At 39.7% G+C, this 18,959-nt stretch overlaps 1 protein-coding gene and 1 pseudogene across 3 annotated transcripts in view; both read left to right on the forward strand.

Annotated features, from left to right (window-relative positions):
- Positions 1-18,959, forward strand: part of FHIT (fragile histidine triad diadenosine triphosphatase) — a 1,452,058-nt gene that overhangs the window by 726,341 nt on the left and 706,758 nt on the right. The window lies entirely within an intron of this gene.
- Positions 12,624-15,255, forward strand: LOC148165115 (cytochrome c oxidase assembly protein COX20, mitochondrial pseudogene; annotated as a pseudogene).

The raw sequence follows: 18,959 nt of genomic DNA on the forward strand, positions 1-18,959 counted from the left end.
AGTTCAAGCCCCATGTTGAGCATGGAGCCTACTTAAAAAAAGGCAGGGAACTGGTAATTTCTTCTCCTTGGGTTGTGCCTTTTTGAGCAAGAGACAAGAGGATCTTTTAATGGGCTCCGTTCTGCCATGGTGTTGGGTATTAAGTAGGTAGTCTGACATCCATTTCCTTCTACACTTTCAAAGGATTTAAGGGGAAGTTAATACGTCTGGTGACACACCTACACTCTGTAGATAAAGGGCTAATGATAGGATCTCCCATAAAAGAAACGTCTGACATCTCTTTTTGCAAAAGTCTTGCTAGAAGGGACAGGAGTCCAACCCAATGTGGGTGTTATTTTCTTAAGTAAAGTTACACTGATTTGTGGAAAATAAGAGAATTAAACCCTCTCACACCCCTTTATTGTGCTAGGTCCTGTGCTAAATATTTAATCTCACCTTAAGTGTAAGATAGATATTGTTACTTTAAGTGTTTTACGGTTGTGGATGCTGAAGCCCAGACAGGTCAACTGCTCAAAGCCAGAGCTCGATAGAGTCTAGGTTCTTTAGGCTAAAAAGCCATGTCCATAACCATGCCATTCCTCTAGACATGCTGTAACCTCTCGGTGTGGATGGCTTTGCAAGATCGTGATTATTCGGAGTCAGGATTTTATGCTTTTTCCTCCCCTGAGAAATACTGGATTTAGTAGACGTTTCCTACCTCTCCTCAGTGAGGGAGGAATAGAGGAAAGGATGGTGGGGAGACAGAGTGATGTGTATTGAATCACTATCAGTGAACTGCAGTTTTTAGGGCCAGTACTTCTGATTGAAAGACTGAGTTCCACAAAGTTCTGCCCTTGGTCAGGTTCAGTGCTTAGTCTTATGTGACTAAATCCATATACACTGAATTAAGTACAGATACATCGTTTTCTGTCAATTTGCAGAATTTTTTTTTTTTTTGGAACTAAACCTGATTCCCAAGAGATAAGAAAAACAAGATTTTTTTCCTTCTTCTCAACATTTACATGAAATAACACCTAAATACTTTTAAGTGTGAACAAATGCCCCATGGTATTCAGTAATGTGATATGGTATCTGTCTCCTTCTACCACTTACAAAATGAAGAAAAGATTTTGAGGAGAATAGTGTCACTTTTTTTAAATGTGTGTGTTCTCAAAGTTCTCCTTCCATGCTGAAGTCTGAAGAGGTGAGGTATTGTCCCACTGATGAAGCTCCAGAAGAGATTAGCTGGAGCTGTTACCTCCCTCTACCTGCCCCAGGCACAGCGTTCAGGGGGTTGGTCCATGGCAGGCTGCCGGCATGCCTCAGGAACGCACAGAATGATCCAGAGCAGGTTTTGTCTTAGTTGGTCTGTGGGGAAGATTGTGACGTGTCAGCCCTGACAGGATCAGAAGGTTCTCATGGTTTGCGTTTGGATGCATCCAGGGAGGACTTTTGAAACACCTGTATGTCTGAGGGAACCTCCCGCAGTGATTTCCTATTAGTCTGTGGCTGAAAACAAAAGTGCTTTACAGTGGTCTACAGGGCCCTACTCAGCATGGTCCCAACATGCCTCTCGCCTCTTACCTCCTGCCACCCATTGTCCCCAGCACTCGCCACCTCTCTGTGCTGTCTGATGGGCTGGATGTTGTGCTCACCAGGCCCTTCCCTGCCCTGCCCCCCGCCCCCCTGTCCTTTGCAGGTGCTTTGACCTCTTCCCTCTTCTCTGCCATTCCTGAAGCTCTTAGCTCAAATGTCCTTTCTGCAGTGGTGGTCTGTTCTCCCTGCTTAGGACTAGGAGATTACAGACTTTTAGCATCCCATGTCTGTCCTTTGAGGACCTGTCTCAGCTGTGTGCATTGGGTGGTTGAGGATCATGATTGAGAGAGGAGAAGAGGGTCTGATGATTGAGAGCCTGGAATCTCAAGGCATCGGCTGCGCCTCCAGCCAAACTTGGCCTCTTAGCAGCTCCAGGACCTCTCTGTGTCTCAGTGCTGCTTCTGTGACATGGAGATGTAACAGCACCTCATTCTTAGAGGTGTGGTGACGATGAGAGGAGCTGATGTTCGAATGGCACCTGATGCCCAGCAGGGGCTCATTATGTGGCAGTTCTTTTTAATATTTGATTAATGACCATTCTTCCATTAGACTTGACCTCTGGGTGGCAGGGGCTGTGCTCTTTGTGTTCAGCAAGGTCCTCCTGCTCCTGGCATGATGCCTGGCCCATCATAGGTACCCCTTCAGTGTGTGTGTTTACTGTGGGCCGGCCCTGCATTAGGCGGACTGTGAATGCTTGAACCTCTGTTTGAATCAGTACTCGAGTCAGTAATAGGATGTAGGGAGGTGCTCTTGGCACGCAGATGTTGCTAGTTTTTTCCCTGGCAGCCGGGGCACTTTCCATAATGTGGCCCTTTGCTCTGGGCCTTTGGGTACAAGGACTGTCTCAGCAAATGGGTCATCCCGCCCGGGATCCTGACCCTGATGCAGGGGTGAGTCCTATCTTGCATGTGTGTCCCACTTCCACTAAACTAGTGGTTTTCAGATTTTTATTTTTAAACTGCACATTCTTTTTTTTTTTTTTAAGTTATAATCTTACATGGAAACTCAGTTTATCAAACCGATTCCATTAGAGGTGCTCTAGCTCGCCTTGTTTGGGGCCTCCCATCCTCAGCCTACCTGTGACTGCCTTTGAAGACCTTTGCCTTAAACAAAATAACGGTCTGTTTTCTAAGACTGTTTGTTGAGAAACTGACTTTGAATGCCTAATGGACCAACATACAGGTAATGTGCAGAAGGAAAAAGCTTCCAACGTTTTTATCCCAAGTAGGGAATACAGTTGACCTTTGAACAACATTGAACTGTGCATGTCCACTTATACTTTTTTTTTTTTTAAGATTTTATTTTTAAGTAATCTCTACAGTCAATGTGGGGCTCGAACTCACAACCCTGAGGTCAAGAGTCTCATGCTCTACTGACTGAGTGAGCCAGGCGCCCCTATACATGGAATTTTTTTCACTCAATTCAGTGCAGGACTGTAAATGTATTTTCTCATGATTTTCTTAACACTGCCTTTTCTCTAGCTTACTTTATTGTAAGAATACAGTAAATAATACATATACAAAATTTGTGTTAATTGACTGTTTATGTTTAGCGGAAGGCTTCTGGTTGATAGTAGGCTATTAATAGTGAAGTTTTGGGGAGTCAGAAATTGCCCGTGGAATTTTGACTGCCCTGGGGGATCAGTGCCTCTAATCCTCATGTTGTTCAGGAGTCAACTATAATTTGAAGAGGTCCTGTCTTGTATAACTGAACAGTTCTTAGAGTGCTGGAGAGTAGATCCCACTATATGGCATTTTTAAGGCTACTGTATAGCTGCTTCCTTTCATTTTAAAGAACAGAGATGTTAAATATGATGAAGAGAAGAACGTTGCTATCCTTTTTATTAGTTTCTTGATTTCATTTAACGGACTTATTCAGTATGGTAATGTCTCCCAGGGCTGCTGGGGAGTCTTTCTATGTATATTTATATATATTTGTATCAATAGAAGAGAAAATGTAAGTGTAGAATGTGTGAGAATGTTGCAAAATACAATCCAAGTCCTGGGTTTCTATCAGTCTAAGACTAGAAATGGTGAAGTTGGGGGCATCTGGATGGCTCAGGTGGGTAGGCTTCTGATTCTTGATTTCAGCTCATGTCATGATCTCAGGATTCTAGGATAGCGAGCCCTGTGTCAGGGCCCTGCTTGCTCTCTCTGTTTAAAATAAATCTTTCTTTTTAAAAAAAAAAAGAGCAAAGAAATGGTAGAATTGGATCTTTGTTATTTTTTAATCACAAGGAAAATTGTGATTAAGGCTCACTCTTCGATAACATATTTACTCAGACAATTTGAAATAATAAGACCTTTTTTGGTGATTCTAGAAATAGTTCAAATAAAGATCTCATTTTTTAGTTTGAAGAAAAAAATTTGGTCATACCATGGAATTGAGAACTGAATTTTTTTTTTTCCCCCCTTAACATTAGGGGATTTTTTTTAAGGAAAAGTTTTCTGTGCCAGGGTTGCTATATATATTCTTTTTTGTTATTTTTTAAACTTCATTAAAAAATACATTTTTAAATAGAGTCTTAAGTTTGGGATTGATGACTAAGGATCCCTTAAATTCATGTCTACTTAAATTAATATCTACTTAAATTAATTCACTACTTTCAACGTGAATTTTCTTCTGAACAAGGAATGAAAAAATATTTAGCTTATATGGGCCATCTGGCTTTAAAATGTGGAGAATTTTCTTTTAGGCTGCATCTATTTTAGTGTGACTATAGGATTAGAATTCCAATGAATCCTAAACAGAAGACTCACAATTCAAACTTTATGCTTTGGGGATTGTAAATCACAGCACATATGGGATGATACATGTTCTGGGAGAAATGGATCCTCCTGGCCCACATGTAAAATTAAAGCTTCTGTATTGTGTGTTTATTGAATGTAGTTATTTTACCAAGATGAATCTGAATAAACAGTTCCTGGATTTTTAATCTTATTGGGATAATTAAAAACTGTAAAAATGTCTTTTTGTCAAATTATCCTGCAATATAAATGCTCAGCAATGTCGTCAACTTATAAGGTTGCTCAGAAAAAGTAATGGCTCTCCCTGTTTTCTCATGGCTCATTTTTTACCATCTAATAAATAACAAGAAAGGGTCTTATTATCTTTGGAAGGAAGCTGTGAATCCTGTGGTTAGTCTGAAGACATCGGACTTCTTTCCCCATAGGCCTTTTACTCTGACGAGACAAGACATTTGGACAAAGATATTCATAATTACTATAGCCAAGAAACTTGGCTTTACTTTAACATTTATCAAAATATGTACTGAGAAAGTTTATTCCCCAAAGGGTCAGCAGAAAAGTTCAAGGCAAGTTCAACTGGTGTATCTGTTGAAACACTTCTCAACCTTCAGATATTGTAATATGTGAATATGCCTCATGAATCTATGAAGAGAGGTGGTGAGGAGGAGAGCAATGATAGGCAGTGACTTCCAGATGATTTGACTCTAGAATATTCTGTAGGACTCTCATTCTGCTGACGACCCCTCGGAGGAACTTTGTGTGTGATTAGGGATGTGTAGGCTTGTTAATACAGCCTTCCCTGGGTCTTGATAGCATCTGGTTCTCCTATCCTACCTCACCCCAGTACATCTTCACATTTCTGAAATTGGGATGCAGTTTGCAATCATCACGTACTTGTTTTCCTTCTTTAATTCCAGCAAAGCTATTAGTGAATTGACGGTGCCTTTGAATTAAGTAAATTATTAAGTAATGCAGCTTTAAATGAGAATTTAGTCATTATTTCAGCCTATCCCATAGGAAGCATAGTATTAAGTGTAAAGAATTAGAGGAAAAAGACTATTCTGTTTTGTGGGGTATTTGTTTGCTATGATACAATGGGCTTTGTTTTCTAGAATTTCTGGGATCTGGTTAAAAAATAATTATCACTCATAGTTTTGGGTAGCTTAATATAGTTGTGGCCCATGCTAAGTGCTTTCCATAGAGGTACCTGTGGAAGGTGGTATTAATCTCATTTTAAAAGTGAGGAAAAATGAGACCCAGAGAGATTCAGTAATTTATATACCCTACTTGCTGTGGAGGAAGGAGATTTTAATCCCAGGCAGCTGACTGTCCTAACCTACTCATTGTTTAACTTCATTGAGCATTGTTACTTATTCTTTTCAGGTAAACTTTCTTATACTTTGGCTTTGTGACATGTACCAGTGAGTCCTTGAACTGGGTCTTTACTAGAACCACCTCTAGTGGGGCTCTTGGAAACTAGAGATTCCTGGGCCAAGTCCCCAAGAGACACTCACCAGCTCTGGGGTGAGATTTGGGAAGCTGGTTGTCAACTTTGTTTTTTTAATATAAAAAAAAAGTTCAAGTGATTTTGATTGAGCTAGATTTGGGAATGACTGATGAACAGATAAGAAGTGCTTTCTTTCCACCAAACGTTAAAATGTAATAAAATGCAACATAGTCCCCAAACCGTGAAGAGCATAATTAAATGTTGTATGACCCTGAAGGCCCCCTTCCTATCTCACAGAGCATCAGGACACTGATTTCCTGCATCCATTATTGGCACCTGGAGGTGGCAGTCAGGGTGTGTTGATGAAGCAGGCAGGCATAAACCCGCTTGGTACCTTTGCCTGAAATGTATGAGGGCGCCTTCATGCCTCCTCATCCATATGGTCCTCTTACTGTATTAAAAAGCTTCTTTAAGAATAATCTCAATGTAAACTGTCACAGATGGAGATGAGTAAAATGTCAACACACCTGACCTTTCAATCTTCAGCCCTGATGGCAATAAAAAAGGGAGCCCCTCTAATCTGCCTGCAAATAGCTGCAGCTTCCTTGATCTGGTCTAATCAAAGGAACAAGCCCCCATAGGGGCTTAAAGGATTCTATGCTGCCACCGCTCCCATTAATTTAATTGCTGCATACAGTGAATTATGGGGAAGTTGAGTTAAACACTGAAATCTTTGGGGCAAGAGATTAGGTTAGTTCCATAATTCGTGTTGTCTTTAATAAGAAGGGACATAGTGTCCCCCCACAGTGCAACTTAGCAAAACTGATAGTTGTGTCTAAAGTCAGCATGGAAGGGAAAGTAGCAAGTCAGGTCTGGTCTTGGGAGATGGGCAGGGGTGAGTGTGACAGCGTAGGTGTGAAGTTAATGCTCTTGAACTTCAGTGAAGACTGGGAGCCTCCCTCATTTGAGGTATCCAGGAATTATGCAACCTTTCTTTTTCCCTTGGGCTATGTGATAAGTAAAAAAGATACACCTTTTCAGATATTTTAAAAAAATTATTATTTAAATGCAACTCTGTTTCGTGTTATACAAATCCAGCTGTGAGCCATTATTATCCAGGGAATCTGATCAAATGTGAATTAATTGAGTCTGGTGGCCCTTTATATGGCAACTCTTTCTCTTAGTCTGGCTCACTGGCATAGTCTTCGTGCACATGGACTGGACATCTTTTGGATTAATTGACCAGTTAAATTAATCAGTTCATTGCATGAGTCCAACCACTGCTGGACACAGTTTACCCAGTTGTTAGTGGTATTTCACTTAAGCTGCATTTGGTAAGCAGGTGTGTTTAATAATGGATTTTGATCCTTTAAAATAAAATTGTTTTCCTCCTTACGAATTTCCTTTTTCTGATGCAGCCTTATCCTAGCCCATTTTCCCTACTGACAAACATTTATCAAAATAAATTTTCCAGTTGAGCATGTGGCTGTTACAAGTCAAACAGAGCAGTCATTTGCAGGATTCCTCATTTGCAGAAGCTAATCATTTGTTTTAGTTATTTCTATTAGGTTGCATAATCTTGAGAAAAGGGCATGTGGTATAGGATATTGCTCCCATGTGAGTTAAAGGACTCTTTTTAGGAATCATAATATCCATAAACGTTATTAGTAATGGCATGGACATATATTGAATGCCTGCTGTATGCCTGGCACTGCACTAATTAAGCAAAAGATTATCTCATTTTAATTAATGCTTACAACAAGCCTGTTTTCATTTGTAATTGGTTCACTCGTTGGTTCTAGAGACTTGCATGTAGATAAGTTGCTTTCATCCTGTTTCATGAGGAAGAGTAGACTGTCCCCTTGTAAAGGCTCATGAGAAGATGGTAGGTCTGAAGCTTAATACTGGGGAAAAAAACCAGTCCTCAAAGTCTACTAGGAAGTGAGTAGCCCTTGTTGTCTAAGACCCTGACTTAAAATGGATTTCAGTCTTTGGTGAAAAAGAGACTCCTGTCTGATCTTCATGAAAATCCAACCTGAGTTGGACCCTACGTGAATTCTCATTAAACGTCTGCCTGCAATGGCCGAGTCATTTACCTCCTTTTCCTGCTCCCACCTATTTACTCCCGCCCCACACCTCACCCCCACCTGACCTTCATTTGCATTTGGAATGTAAATATTGCTTTAAAAAAGAAAAGAAAATATATTCTCAAGGTGCTTATGCGGTAATAGGGTGGATATGGACATTGACTTGGAAGCTGGGTTCAAATCATAGCTATAATATGTTTGAGCTAATGAAACTTGGGTGAGGGTTTGAACCTCTCTGTGCCTCAGTTTCCTTTAAAACTCTGAGTAATAGTAGCATCACCCTGGAAAACTATGGAAGATGAGATCATGTATGTTATAAGCTTAGCCTAATGACGAGTACCTAGAAAGGGCCCAAGTTGTGTGTAAGAAATGGTGGCTTATTTTTTCCCCCCAAAGATAGATTTGGGACCTAAAAAATTAAATTAGCTTAAAAAATAATGACTTTTGGTGCTGTGGGATTTGTGAGCTCAAGGACTTGGGTTGCAAGAACAACAAACATGAGCTTATTTAATAGAACGTGCCCTCAATGAGGGGCTGATCTGCTTTCAGCTTGAGCAGTGCTTTAGAATTTTAATTATTTAGAGGAGCTTCCCAGGGTAATAGAAGTTGCTTTATGGTTGCTTTCTCTTCATGTCAAACTGGAGGGATAATTGTAACAAATGAGCGTTCACATGCCAAGATGTGATGCAGCAAATGAATTTATGGATGCTGATGATAATCATCAGCATGGCTAGGGTTCTGGTTTGATCAGTAGCTGAAGACTGCTTTCTTAAGATGAAATAGTCGTTGAAACGAACATGACATCTTCTCTTGAGAGTTCTTCTTGAACAACACTCTGTTTATTTATTTATTTTTTTCTCCTAGATATCGAAGACTCGTTACTTGGTGTGCTCTCCTCTGTAGTCTGTCTGTTCATACTGAACTACTCTAGGGAGATTTCTTGCTCTTCCTGGTGCTCTTATTAGCATCCTTTACATAGCTCTTCATGGGACTTGTTATCATGCAAAAAGTGTAATAATATAATTAGCATCCTTATGGCAACTAATATGCATTGAGTATATACTATGTGCCATGGAATTAAAAGCGTTGCATCCTCTCATTTAATCCTCACAAATCTGTGAGGTAGGGATTTTCATCACTTCCGTTTTTCAGATGAGGAGGAGGTTGAGTTAGAGACCTTGAGTGATGTATCCAAAGGCACATCTAGGATTTAAACCAGGGCTGACTGGCCCAAAACTGCCTCTCTGTTGTCCAGTTCCCTGCTTGTTTCCAGTCTCCTTACTTGCCAGTAAGATCCCATGGCCTCCAGGGTATGTCCCATATTCTAGCCTGGTACCTGACATGAAGGAGGCATTCAAGCAGTAGAAAGAATGAATGAGTTCAGCCTCTTGGCATGGTGGATACTGACAAAATGCTACCTAGCCTTTAAGAGCTTAAAAGTAAAGTGAGAGGATTTTAATAGCATCGTTTTAAATGACAGACCACTCCTCTGTGTCCATAGAAAATTGAATATAGTGAAAGAATGGCAAAGTTAGGTTAGAAGCATTCAGATGAGGAAGGGCACTTGATTTTTTAAGAAAAAAACTGCTCGGGCATATAATAATTAAACTGTTCATGACAGCATATAATTGTATCATTATGCACATAACTCTTACTGTCATTTAGATCATAAGAGAGAAGAGCATCAAAGTCTTTCTCATGGTGTTTAATTTTGTTTTAGCTTTTCCTAAAGGAAGCATTCAGTTTGTACTTTGAACTTGTAAACTTTTGACACATCTTTACGTTCTTTACTATTGTGAATCATTCATGAAAACTAGAAATGACTCACTGTCCCTTTTTCATAATTTGGAGTCAGATCTTTTTATGAAGTTTAGATAAATCTTTCACTGTTCAAGGCCCCTATGTGTGCATACTTTTAATGTACCCTATTTTTTTTTTTTTTTTACCTTCTGTCTTATTGGGAGTTAATACTATTAGTATTACAGCCTGTAAGAATAACAACTCAATTTATTCAAGACCATTTTAATTAAAAATATGTGCTAACTCTTCAGGGACCAAGTGGAAATTTACACTTCTCTGAAGACAGAGATTGAGCAAATTAATAATGTAAACAAGATTTTGGAGGGAATATTTAATCAACTCAAGAAACTTTGCAAGCAAGCTCCAACACTATTTAAAAAAATTTTTTTCCCCAGCAGTTTAGAGCTCTCCATTGACATTCAGAAGATTGGTGTGTTAATTACTAATCATTGTTTTGAACTCATTAAGCCGGTCACATTAAATACTTTTATTTGGCCACATTCTGTTGGTCTCATACAAAATTGAATGTCGTTGACTCTAACAGTGCTACATGTTGAATCCTTCTTTAATAATCACTATTTGCTATTTTCCACCAACTTTGTTATCCTAGGCACACAATAAAGCCTTTTTGCGTCTCAACTTTGCATCTGTTAAATGGAACCTTGGAGAGTTTTCCAAGATTTAAATGAGATTAAGTGTCTGCTTCATTTGTTGCGGTGCTCAGGAAATAGGTTGCTTATTCGTAGTCCAAATTAGGGCAGTTTTGTTACCAAGTGGAGCTGCTTCTGCTGCAAATTTTTCTACCTTAAAGTTGCAGCATCGTGTCAGTAATGCAGAAGCTAAAATGACACGAGGTTAGAATATCGCACCCCCTCCAACTGCCCCCGCCCCCAGATTTGGGCATTTATAGAAGAAGTCCTACAGAAGTGTAGAAATAAAATGTGATACATTTAATTTTTTTCCTCCAGGCAAAATAAACTTGTAGAAAATCACAAGTTTTGAAACATGGATTGGAGTTGCCCCACTGAATTGTGCCTGGGATTTGTGATTCATGAACCTACTGGAATTTGGAGTGAGGTGGTTCCTGAATCCCATCTGGGCCAGAAGCCTGTGTCTTTAAGTCATCCTCATGGTTAGGACTTCGTTCCTTTGCCAAAGCAAAGGAAAATTTTCTTTTGAAACAAGTAGTTTTACATTTTGAAGGCTTCTTCCATTATAAGAAACATTTATTTTAGAATAATCTTTTTTTTAAGATTTTATTTATTTGAGAGAGAGAGAGAGCATGAGAGGGGAGAGGGTCAGAGAGAGAAGCAGACTCCCCGCTGAGCGGGGAGCCCAATGTGGGACTCGATCCTGGGACTCTAGGATCATGACCTGAGCTGAAGGCAGTTGCTCAACCAACTGAGCCACCCAGGTGCCCATAGAATATTCTTATTAATACCCTCCCACCCACACCTCTGCTTACTCTTCCCCGCCCCCCATTTCCCTTTATCTTTTTTCTAGTCTCCAAGTATGGATCTTCTCTATGTTTATCATTTCTGCTTTTCCTTGACCTTATCCCATCATTGTCTTACCTAATTGCATAGCCCTCTACTGATTATCTCTTTCTGTATCAGTGATTCTTAGCCTTTCTCCCAGCCAACATACTAGAAGTGGGATTGCTGATTCCCACCAGTACAGTGGATCCTAGACTAGTGATTCTTGCCCGAATTCTCTCTGAAAGTCTTGGAGTGGGGACTACTTTGTAAAGCACTCACACTGACCCCCATCCCTATGAGGGTGCCCCACCCCTGCCATCATGAACCTCAAGCCCAACCTCCTTTGCTACACTAGGTTCACTCCAGTGTTTTCAGTGGTTTCCTGCTATCCCACAGATACTTAAGCTATTAATCAAATTTATCAAATTTTAATACTTAACCCTTAACAAACTGTCCCTTTGACTTCCTCATTTCTTTTTTTTTTTTTTTTTTTTTACACAGATGACCTAAAGCTTTTGGAAATAAGAGTTGTCCTTAGGAAGGAAAAAATAAAGATGTATTTTAACTCTTTAATTGCTTTCTCTTTTTGATTACAAAAGTCAGATAATACTTAAGGGTATTGAGAAAGTCACCTGTGATCCCACTGCACAGAAAGAGAGCTATGAACATTTGAGTGTATACCATACCTGACTTTTTCCCTATGTATTTAAACACAAAGTTGTTCTACAGAAATATAGCTTGATAGATGTGCTGGTTTGTATCCTGACATTGGTTTAGAGAGGCAGCATAGCAAGGTGGTCAAGGAGCATAGCTCCAGGTTCAAACAAGTTCTACAGATCCTGTTTGAACCTGGTTTATCACTTACTCTCTATTTGGACCTGACAATAAATTGCTCAAAGCCTCTGTTACCTAATCAATAAATAGGGGGCATACCTTCACTGGCTTGTTATGAAGATCAAGCAGGATCCTGCATGTTGGTATTTTTGGATTATGGTGCCTGGCACACAGCCTTTCTATATCAGGTTATTTTCTGTTAATGAGTGAATTCTTGTCTGCTGCTATTTCCAGAAGTCCACACTTACCCCAGTGCTCATTGGGAAGGCTCTCTAGAACCTACATCTGTAGCCAACCTGTGCCCTCCTTTCCCTCCCTGTCCCTCTGCCTGGACTGCTCTGTCCTTTCCCATCACCATAGCAACTGGGCATCTCCTCATAGGCTCACTTCCTCTGGGGGGTGGCTTAGTGGACTTCTGTCTTCTATCTGGTTAATCATCTAGCTATTGGCATCTGGTTGATATGTACGACTTAGCCCTTGGTGCTGTGTATAAGTTTGTGTATATATGTCACATATCTGATCTTCAGTTTGAATAGTTTTTCAAAGTGCTTTCACAGGTACCACCATTACAAGAATGTCATGAGGTAGACTGGCATCTTTTATTGAGTAGGAAACCAAAGCTTATATAGTGTGACTTGCTCATGGTGGCACAGCTATGAGCCAGAAAAGCCAGGAACAGGATGTTGGCCTTCAGATTGGGGCCCCAGGTCTCCTTCCTCCAGCGCTCAGAAATGCTCATCAAAATGCATATTTGCAGCGTGGAGTCACTAGGCCATCGGAACAGGTTTGTTCCGATCAGAGATACTTGGTGTAAACACTAGTGCTGTTTGCAAACAACACTGAGGGAGGCAGCTCCATGTGTCAGATGGGGAGTTGTACAACTCTGTGTAGAGTGACTGATCTTTATGCAGTCCTAGTAACTTGTGAAAGGGGTTAGACCAGGTGCTTCATTTTCCAAATCTATTAAATTACTTAATACTTGGCGGCAAAAAACTAGTTGGAATGAAGGCTTCTTAGCCCTTAGAGCAATTTACATTGCCCATGTGTAATATCCCCCTAGAATGAACTTCCTGGCAAGACTTAGTAAACACATTTCAACTAGATAAAAAGATTTCATAAGCCATGTTCTTAGCAAAATGTGTTAGGGAAGAATCACAGCTCCCAAGATGTCATTAATTTTATATTTAGCTCAGAATTTAAGGACGGATAGGAAAGGCACATGTCCATAATCCATAGTCACATTATTAAAGTATAAGGAATACGCAGCGAGACATTAAGATGATCAATACTGTCCAGGAGGCCTATAAAGGATGTGGTTGAGGGTTTGTGATATGGCATCCTGAGACCTAGTTTCAGGTTGACTCTCTACTGCTTACTACTTGGAGTAAATTACTAAGCTGCTCTGTGCTTCATTTTTCTCATGTATCAAAATGAGGATTATGAGAGTATTTACCTTGAAGAGTTGTCGTGAAGATTAACAGATTTCAAGTAATATCCTTTGCACAGTGCCTGCCATATACAGATAATGCTTTTTTTTCTTTTTTGGCCATTTGATACCTTCTGATACAGTACTCCATGTTAGTCATTTTTATTTACTTCTTGTTTGCTTTATAGGCCTAAGGTTTTATTTTTTTATTTGTCACTCAGTCTTAAAAACTAGATAATTGTGAAAACTAAGGAGTTAGTTTAGGACATGTGTTATGTTCTGATGTCTTTCCCTATCCCTGTCATTTGGATGCCTGGATATTTTCTCTTATTTATATAGGCGTGTTACAGAAGAGACAAGTGCTCTGTCAACGGGGACTTGCCATGGGGTCTCTTATGGTCCTAAAGGAACTGGAGTCTGCATTCACTGTGAACAGTCCTATCCCGAGTCGGCTGCTACATTCTCCAGCTACCCACATGGTGGAGAGCTCCATGCCTATTAGGCTAGATGTCCTAACAGAGCAGTAATCTCAAAGAGCTTTCAACATTTTTGATAAAGAGAATTTGTTGTTGCATCCAAATGATGGGGATAAGGAAAGACATCAGAACATAGCACGTATCCTAAACTAACTCCTTAGTTTTCACAATTATCTAGTTTTTAAGACTGAGTGACAAATAAAAAAAAAAAAAAAAAACTTAGGCCTATAAAGCAAACAAGTAAATAAAAATGACTAACATGGAGTACTGTATCAGAAGGCATCAAATGGCACTTCCTCAGATTAATTCCCAGGAAGCCACACTTGGAGATGGCACATGGTAATGGGAATAATTTGACTATTTTACCGTATGTCTTATGTCTGTCTGTATCCAGGTCCCTGCATTATACAGGAAGGCTTAAGTCAGATAGTGCCTCTGTTTAAATCCCTCCTCTTTGCTTCAAGTGGGGCCAATTACTGGCAACTATAAGAGTGATATTCTGCCAGAGCATTCTCATCTTGTTCCCTGATAAGCATAAGGGTGGGTGTCTTGTCACTTTCTTCTGTTACATATTAGATGAAACCATTCCTCCACCTACTGTCCATCTATCATCAAATATTTATTTGGAGTGTCTCAAGTACTCTAAAGTGTAACAATGATTTGTGGTTATTTGAAATTTCTTTTAAGGCTGCTGACAAAATACAAAAATTGCTTCACATATCTGTCTTAAAAGAGATCACTGAACCAAAACTATTAGTTTGATGTCTTCTTTGAAATTGGATATATATATAAACATTTGTAGTCAATTTTTACCAAAATGATTGCTACATAGCTCATGTGGATTAAGTGTTTAAATATGAAGTTAACACTACATCAAAAACTAATGATGTAATGTATGGTGATTAACATAATAAAAAAATAAAAATAAATAAATATGAAGTTAACTCCTAAATTTCAGAATAAACATATTATTTCCAAGGGAAGTAGTTATATTACTGTATTAAATTAACCTGGGACTGGAGCCCAAGGCTGCCACACCAGAGCCTGGTGACTCCACCAAGGGGAAGCTCTTGAAGCTCCTAGGAAATTTTAGATGTCAGAAACTTCCCTGTGCACAGGATTCGATGTTGTATGGTTCATGAGGATCTATTGTGGTTGGCCTTGGACATTTTTCATTAACGAGTAGAATGAGAAGATCATACGATGTTGGAGTAGGAGGTTTTATCTTAGTGGCTGGAGAATGCTGGTTCCATTGTAGGTATACTTAGGCAAAGCTAAGAATCCAGGAAAGAATTGCCAGAGAAGGAATTAAAAATAAGATTTTATATGAAAGTACCCACTTTGATCCTGAAAGAAAACAAATCTATGGCAACAGCAGCAGTTGAGAAGTCTCAGGCTTAGAAAACCCAAATACAACTCACTGGAGTCAGTGTGAACCGGACGATCTCCACTCCTTTTAACCTTGTAATCTCCAAAAGAATCAGTCAACCAACCAACCCATCAGCCAACCTACCTGGGGACTTTTGCCTCTGGCTAAATTGGGGTGGTCTATGAAAAACCAACACTTCTTCAAAAACAGTAGAGAAGCTAACTTAAGCAAAGTCTGAAATGCACCTAATTTGAAAACATTAAAGAGTTGCCAAGAAAACCAAGACTCCTAGAGCATAGGGCACTATAAAGTCCTTCCTTCCCTCCTTCCTTTGGTTTGGGATGGAAGCTGAGAAATCAGACTAAAGATTGTAGCCTGGGAGCAGAGAAGGCAGAAGATTTTTTGGCAATCTCATAAGGCAAAAGAGACAAACATCAAAGTTTAGGGATGCTAAAGCAGCTGGGAGTTGAGGGCATGAGACATCAGAAAAAAGGCAGGTACTAGATAATTAGCCTGATCTTGGGCAGTCTCATCCCTGGAGGCATTTGCCTAATTTTTGTGCTATGCAGGGTGTGGAACTAGGAAGCTAAGAAGCAAATCACTGAAAAGGCAAAGCGCTCAATATGACAGTCTCCCATTGCTAAGGGTAAAACTGTTGGAGTTCAACATCCATGAAGGACAAGGGAGACTGGTAAACACCATAGGCTTTCAAACTATATCCAAGGATGTGAGCAAAAGAGGCAGACTAAATCTTTCAAAATATCAGCCAACTTTGAGTCAACTCAACCCCGAGTTGGATAAAGGCGACCTGACCCATCCCAGGCTGCCTACTGCAGCCTAGGATGAACCTTTTCCAGGAAGTTAACCTTCATCCAGTTTTCCTGTGACTTTTCCAAACATAGTTTCTGTAACTCAACTTATAATCCAAGAAATAGGACTGGAAGGAATAACAGAAAATGTATTTCTGATGTTATCAGAATTGGACTTCAGTTAGGAGCAGCTGATAAGGCCAGAACTCTCAAGTTCTCCATTGTCCCTGGTGCTCTCTCTTCACTTACTCCCGACTGCATCCATTAAATTACCTTACTTACGCTGTAGGCATTTGGATTTGCAACCCTGCTTTATAGTAAGGTGTATGTCTGTTTTTTCTTAGGTGTTTGGTGTTCCAACTGCCACCATATGGATTTGCACACAAAGGGCTTAGACATGTTTCCAGTAATCTGACTTTTGGGCAATTTTCATTTAATCATTTTTGAAGAGTAGTTATTATCGTCTTAAGTTTTCTCTTTGTATGGGGGGTGAATAGAGGGGTTGTGGGGTGAATCTTGTTATAAACAGACATGCTTGATTTTTATTTATTTTTTGCTTTACAGTTTGCTACTTTTTGGTGAAGTCAACTCTGTGTCTTTGCCTTTGAGTTCTTTCTTACAAGAGAAAAGAAAAGAAAAAAAAAACCTCATGAGTGCTTATAGGGGAAAAATAAGAAAAGCAAGTTCAGGCAGGCTTAAATAAAATTAAGTTTGGCCCTGTGAGTGGCTTCCTGGGAATGTGCCGTGTGCATTTTTGGCATAGACTGCTCACATCTCTCTCAAATGACAAAGGAACAGGAATGAGATAGGCCTTTGTAAACCAGAGTCAGCTTGCTCTCTTTTCCAAGTGAAGACCCATTACTTTAAGTTTCTTTCTTTCCCTTTCTCTCTTTCTTTCTTTCTCTCTTTCTCTTTCTCTCTTTCTCTCTCTTTCCCTTCCTTCCTTCCCTCCTTCCTTCCCTCCTTCCTTCCTTTCTTTTCTTTTCTTCTCTTTTCTTCTCTCTTTTCTTCTCTCTTTTCTTCTCTCTTTTCTTCTCTCTTTTCTTTTTCTTTCTTTTCTTTTCTCTTTCTTTCTTTCTTCCTGCCTGGCCTGGCCTTCCATCCTACCGTACCCTACCCTATCCATCATCTAGACTCACATTGCAGCAGTATGTTTTCTTTGAAGACCAAGTGCTTAAGACTGCAGACTGAAATAATCCAAGAACAGAATTGTAGATGCAGAGTGAGTGATACAATTTACCCCAAGTGCTTTTGGAATCACAGTGCTCTGGAGCAATATTCAAAGTGTGGTCCTTAGACCAGCATTTGGCATCACCTGTGAGCTTGTTAGGAATGCAAATTCATGGGCCCCACCCAGACCCGGTGAAAAAGAATCTCGGGAGGTGGGGCTCAGGAAATTATTTTAACAAGGTATCTAAGTGATACTTAAGTACATTAGTATTTGATAACCACTGCTCTAGTGTATGGACGGTAATTCATATAGGGTCACCAGGCAGTGCCAAGCTATTTAAGCTGTGCCTGTGGTGGGGATCTTGGGGCCACATCAAGAAAACATTGCACTGTTTACTTATCTGTCTTTGAATCTAATGTAGTTAGGTTCTTTCCTTGGCCAGAAAATCATGATCTACTTTGCCTGTTAGAGGGAATTTTTTTTTTTTTAAACACAGTTGGGAAGATCTTGCCTTTTCTATAGACCTTTCCTCCTCTCACCACCAGAAATTCTCTTGATACTGTTTAAAAGTTCTGTTAATCGGAAGATGAATTGCTGGAGTGGTCGGGGGTGAGAGCCTCAGCTAGATGATAAAGCAATCAGGCATTGAGAAGAAATCCCTTCTCTTTGAACAAAGAGCAAATCATGTCCCTTTAAGAGTGACTGGAAGGAAAAATAACCTAAAATGACAGACCAGAATAATAGTACTTGGAAAAAAGAATCAACTTTCAGGGGCGCCTGGGTGGCTCAGTCGTTAAGCGTCTGCGTTTGGCTCAGGTCATGATCCCAGGGTCCTGGGATCGAGCCCCGCATTGGGCTCCCTGCTATGCGGGAAGCCTGCTTCTCCCTCTCCCACTCCCCCTGCTTGTGTTCCCTCTCTCGCTGTGTCTCTCTCTGTCAAATAAATAAATAAAATCTTAAAAAAAAAAATCAACTTTCAGAAAGAAGATACATGGAGCAGAAAGTTGAACTTTTAAAGGCATCTCTGTGTGCATCACAAAATTATTATCTTTTTAATTTAATACTATTATATATAGATCTATATTTCTCTATATATTTCAAATATTAACTTAAATTCTTGGTCTAAGACTTCCAGCATCAACTAGAAAATGGTTTGCTTATATTAACCAGTTAGTATGTGGCTATATTAAAAAAATGCATCTGTGTTGTGATCTCCACAGGTTAAGTGATTTTTTTTCCCCTGTGCCTATTCTGTAAGGTTAAAAAAAAATGAAATAGTTGTTCAAGGAGAAGTTTGAGATGATAAATGGTTTTAAAGATCTTATTGTTTTCTTCAGCCCACTCTTTAAATGATTTGGTGAATTGAGAGAGACTCCTCTTGCTCCCAAGAAAATACCTTCAAGAAGAGTATCTATATCTACTGTTTAAGAATTGCTGGTCATTTTTAGTAATGTACGGTTTCTTGAATACATGCCCTCTGTTGACACTTTAGTAGCAGGCAAGTGATTTGGGCACAATCAAGAAGGAATCTAAAGCGGGAAAAGCTAAAGCTCATCAGTGATTCATCAAACATTAGTGAAATATTCAGTTAGGTTCTTTATGTGTCAAATTGCCTTTTTCTCCCCTGTTTTTCTTCCTGCTCCATCAAGTAAAGAGTGATTCCATCTGGTTCTATGTTACTGGACTTTGAAATAATTTTGGGAACAAAACAATAGAAACAGAAGAAATGAACTTGTACAT

The sequence above is a fragment of the Eumetopias jubatus genome, unplaced genomic scaffold (genome assembly GCF_037043125.1).
Source record: "Eumetopias jubatus isolate StellerSeaLion01/CBP00866 unplaced genomic scaffold, mEumJub1_p1.0 scaffold_1, whole genome shotgun sequence".
In the NCBI taxonomy this organism is placed as follows: Eukaryota; Metazoa; Chordata; class Mammalia; order Carnivora; family Otariidae; genus Eumetopias; species Eumetopias jubatus.